The sequence below is a fragment of the Panthera tigris genome, chromosome B1, assembly GCF_018350195.1.
Source record: "Panthera tigris isolate Pti1 chromosome B1, P.tigris_Pti1_mat1.1, whole genome shotgun sequence".
NCBI classification, from domain to species: domain Eukaryota; kingdom Metazoa; phylum Chordata; class Mammalia; order Carnivora; family Felidae; genus Panthera; species Panthera tigris.
This window is the reverse complement of record NC_056663.1, coordinates 80,698,852-80,704,177: the sequence shown is the minus strand read 5'-3', so window position 1 is coordinate 80,704,177 and position 5,326 is coordinate 80,698,852. Positions and strand designations below refer to the sequence as shown.

General features: G+C 41.0%; 1 long non-coding RNA gene across 1 annotated transcript; it reads left to right on the top strand.

Annotated features, from left to right (window-relative positions):
- The first annotated feature begins 250 nt into the window (after positions 1-250).
- Positions 251-4,987, top strand: LOC122237661. The gene is made up of 3 exons (XR_006216257.1): positions 251-349; positions 912-949; positions 4,679-4,987. It is a non-coding gene; the product is annotated as an uncharacterized LOC122237661 (long non-coding RNA).
- The last annotated feature ends 339 nt before the right edge of the window (positions 4,988-5,326 follow it).

The following is a 5,326-nucleotide window of genomic DNA, read 5'->3' as shown; positions in this document are numbered from 1 at the left end:
TGATTTTTTAAGAGGAGCTTGAGACCCATTTTTTTAATGTGGAATTTTATGATTTTTGAACATTGATTATAAATTTCAAAATTTCATGACACCATTTGGAACTAACAAACAGGACTAGAGTCCATGGTCTACCAGTTTGTGGCATCTATTTAGCCAGTGTTTTCTACCCCCTGCAAAGTGGCAGTGGCACAGTCCTTTGTTAGGTCAAAATTGAACTCAGAAACCCCATTTGTAGAGTGGATGTGTCTGGACAAGTGGAAACAGAGTAAAGGTCTGGACCCTAAAATTCACAGTTCTTTTCATTCTTCTCCCGGGACTCAAGAAGCACAGTTTGGAAACCAAGAAATGAGTGAGAACCTCTCCTTTTGCCAGTGACGCTTCAGACTGGGCTGGAGGTCAGGGGTCTCTCAGTCTGGTTCCCCTCTGAGTAAGAGAAGGCTGTGGAGAGTGTTCACCAAAGGTGCTGACCAAAAGTGCCCGTTGGAGCTCTCTGTTTATTTACAGATTCACTGGGGTATTTGCTAGACATTATTTCACTTGGCAAGGTCATCACCACCCTTACCATCATGAAATGTGTCCTGAGAACACTCTTGTGTAGGACACTCTGCTGGCAACGGGTGAGGCAAACTGGGCAGGTGCTCCCTTCTCCAAGGGACCATTTCCTAGGATGCACATTTCCTTCTTGGTGAGCCCAGAAGCAAACACCCAGGTGCTGTCCTACAGAGAAGAGCAATTAATAAATTAAGATGAGTAACATATTGTGGAGCATTAGTGCAGGTGTTCTTTGTGTAGTAGGACATGGAGAGTGGGAGCACTATGACAGACTTGGTGGCAGGAGTGGGAAGGAGTTACATGGAATCATCGGTATAGGAGAGTTTTAATAACTTAATAATTATGATTACTTTACAAAGAATTCCCTGTATCTGCAGCCAGACTTTCAGGTCTAGAGGTATGTATATATCTATATGGCACGTAAATGTGATACATCTATCTATCTATCTATCTATCTTACACACATATATATAATTTTCCCAATGGGTTTTCTTTTCTTTTTATTTTTTAAAAATTTTTTAACATTTATTTATTATTGAGAGACAGAGAGAGATAGAGCACAAGCAGGGGAGGGGCACAGAGAAGCGGGGAGATACAGAATCCGAAGCAGGATCCAGGCTCTGAGCTGTCAGCACAGAGCCCGAAGCAGGCTAAAACTCACAAACTGCGAGATCATGACCTGAGCCAAAGTCAGATGCTTAACTGACTGAGCCACCCAGGTACCCTGCAATGGTTTTTTTTTTTTTTTTAAATAGAAGATATATGGGACACCTGGTTGTCTCAGTCAGCTGGGAGTTCGACTTTGGCTCAGGTCATGATTTCATGCTTTGTGAATTCAAGACTTGCGTCAGACTCTGTGCTTGACAGCTCAGAGCCTGGAGTCTACTTTAGATTCTGTGTTCCCCTCTCTCTCTTCTCCTCCTCCACTAGCACTCTGTGTGTCTCTCTCTCTCAAAATTAAACATTAAAAAATTTTTTTAATGAAAAAAAACCTAGAAGATACACAAGTTATTTTTTAAATTCACTTATGAATATGTGCATGGAAAAAAAACAACTCACCAGTCACCTAGTCCAGCAGTCAGCCAGTTATGGCCTGTGGGCAAAATTCAGTCTACTACCTGTTTTTGTATATAAAGGTTTACTGGAACAGAGTCATGTCCATTCACTTCTGCTCTGTTAACAGTTGCTTTCATGCTATAGTGGCAGAACTGAGTACCTACAACACTGACTGCATGGCCCACAAAGTCCAAATATTTACTGTCCAACCCCTTTACAGAATACGTTTGCCTACCTCTTACCTCCTCCCACCAACCAAAGATTATCAAAATTATTATTTGGCCTATTTCTTCTAAGTTTTTTATGTACACACATACACTGGGAAAAAAATTCTATTCTATATTAGTGCCCTTGAATTTTACGCTTTCTGCAAATGATGGAAATATTCTATATCTGCACTGTCCAAACCGATAGCTATTAAGTACTTGAAATATGTCTCATGCAACTGAGGAACTAGAGTTTGAATTTTATTTAATTATAACTAATTAAAATTTAAATGGCCATGTGTGGCTAGCAGATACTACATGGAACAAAACTTTCTTGAAATATTTTTATTTGCTTAATATTTCATGATCATTAATTCAAATCATTACATATTCTTTATAGAACCCCTAGTTACAACTGCATAATATTATAACGTATGGAGTGTCATCATTTACTTAACCAAGCCTCTTTCATTGAACCTTAGATTAATTCCAAGTTCTCACTATTGTAATCCAGTTCTCTGATGAACATAACTGGGCATCCGAATATTTACACATGTCTATGATTATTGATTTAGGATAAATTTCTAGATGCAGAACTGCTTGTTGTTGACTGTGCATAAATGATCAAACATACTGTTAAGTTTCTTGAAACATATCATCAAATTGCTAGAGACATCCTTTTACTTCACATACTTCTATGTCTATATTAAAGAATTATCTTGAAAATGCTCTTTCTTGTATATTCCATCTAAACTAAAGCATCCCTTTGGATTTCAAGGGGAAAAAACTGAGTAGGACACGTTGTGAAGACCCATTGTGTGCTGAGAGAGGTGGGGGCGGAGGGCAAATAGAGTGTTTTTCTCCTGAAGTTTTCTACACAGTTAAGTCTTCGGGCAACTTGATTAATGTGGGTAATCACTTCCGAGTTTAGTGCTGTGGACAAAGTCCTTAGCCTGTGGCAGATCTTGACATTGAAATATTCTTGCTTGGGGGTGATTAAGACTTAAATGAAGTTGTATGTGGGAAAGTCAAATAGGTACGCAAACGGGAAGGAGGAAATTAGCTCCTTTCCTTCGTCCACTTCTCATCCCTCAGGGTGGAAATGTTTAGAAATAGGCAACAGGGAAACAGAGGGATGGAAGAATAAGGAAGTTAGAGGTAAATAAGAGGCTCAGACACCAACTACAAGTGGTATAAACAATGGTCAAATGTTGTGAATCAGAGCAGGCTCTTCTGGTCAGAAAACCACGGGACTGGATTTTACTCTGCTATCTCATCACGTAACTGACTTTATCTCTCTGAGCCTCAATTTTCTCACGAGAATAATAATAGTACTTTATGTCTAAGGTTATTAAAAATAATCTATGTGAAAAATTCAGTGCAGGCCTTGACTCATATTTATAGCCTTTGCAAGGACAAGGGAGGCCAACAGTGGGATAAGGCTATCTTTCTCTCACACCTAAAGCCAGGGGCTGCCTCCTGCGGGTCCACCCACTCCTTCACTACAAGCCTCACCAACAATGGCGGGCCCTTGGCCTGGATAGCATATGGTTTGCTCAAAGAGAAAGGGCACATCTTGCAATGTGCTTCACCCAGGTGTTCCTGAAAGTCAAATAACCTGTATTTAGGATGGCCGGGGCTCCTCGCTGCCATCAGGATGTGGAGTGGAGGTGGCTGTCCTCTTCCCTGCCTTAATAATTACTTTCTTCCTGATAACTGATCATAATGGGTCAGGTCAGACTCACCTGGGGCTGCCTATGTGTTTAGATGTTTCCCCTTAGTGTTTGTTCTTTGTTTTTTAAAACGTACCAGGTTTTTGTTTTTGTACTGTAAAGGGGCTCTCATCCCTACCAACAAATACCAACAAAACGAAGCAGCACTGTTGTAAAACTTCGAAAGAGAGCACATTCATTCCATCCGCGGACTTTCTGCTTCCTTAAAATAAACAAAGGCCAAAGGGATTGGGAACATGCCCAAAGGAAAGAATAAAGCCAGTGTGAAACACAGTCAAAAGCAGGCTCACCAGAATTATTACCGCAGGCCCCTGCCCCCCCACCTGGCCACCACACACACGCTCCCTTTTTAGCCGATCTCACCGCACAGTACTAATGTTTCAGGAAAGGCTTGGGTGATTTTTCTTTAGGAAATAATGGTCAATGCTATTCATAAACTAGCCAAGCTCTAGCTGTCCCTTGACTTGGTAATACATTGTATTGGCAACGATGAGGTTACATAACCCAGACAACCTTGCTGTGGCCACAGAAAATCTTCTACCGCTCTGTTCAAGGCTCATAGTGCTGATATTTCCCCAACTCAACAGTGGTTGGGGAAAGCATGAACCAAATGTTTGAAGCAAAGAGAGGACGGCCATGCAGCTCCCATGAAAAGCAATTGCAACTCAATCTGAGTATTACAACAGTGGGTTTAATTACTAACAGGAGAAAGTTGACTTCTTCCGTGTGGAGGAGTTCAGAAAGTGAGTTAAAAGGTTACATTTTCATAAAGATGTATGTGGGTAGAGCATGCAAAACCAGTTCGTGCTTGCTTAAGAACAGAAACCCTGGCTGTAGATGCTCTTTCAAGTTCGAACATGGAGAACAGTGATCGATTTTGTCCCAAACTGTCTGCCTTCATAAAGCTTCTCCTGGGTCTACACTGGGAAGCAGCCACTGAGCTGCTTTTGTTGTCCTTATCCACCATGTCCCCCTACTCTATTTACCTAATATAGTTCCTGGCGAAACAATTAATACGTTCGCACGTGAAACCAATTATGATAGAATTAAAGCTTTGCCTGCTCCTTTCTGCAAATTGAATTACTGAGACTCAGATTGAATTCTAAAAAATCTCTTCTTGAGTCATTCCAGGAGGAAAATGAATCACACGTGTTGTGAAGCTTCAGCATCATGGTGTCCTTATGTTGCCACATGCTCCTGGGTGAACCCGCATGACAGAAATCAGAAGATTGGAGCGGGGACCTCAGCTGGATCTTTATGAGAGGCTCCAGGGAGCACGGAACTCAAGAACATGACACAATTCGTCTTGCAGCTGAGATTCAGAGAATCTGAAGTTCACCGTTTGTACACTTGTTTAGTTATGCCTCCTTTGAGAAATTAAAACGTCTGTCATATCGTGGGCATTTGTGGGCTCCAAATCATAAAGTAGGCTGTCCATAATATTCTGAGTGGCTGTCTTTACATCATCCCTTTAAACTGGCAAGTCAACATTCATGTTGCTGAAGAAGTAGCTTTGGGAACTATTGTCCCGAATACAAACCAATGATGGAACGGACCAGTCCAATAGCATGGGGTGGTGGAAAACCTCAAATACTTGTTTTCAAAAACTATATATGAACTGAATGTGTGTGTGTGTGTGCGTGCTGGTAAGCATTAATAAGTTGGCATTGGGCAACACAATTAAAATTCACTTTATGAGAAGCACACATTACGTTAGGATTTTTTTCCCAATGGTGTTTCATAGCAGGATACTTTTATCCCAAATACAGTGAAACAGTG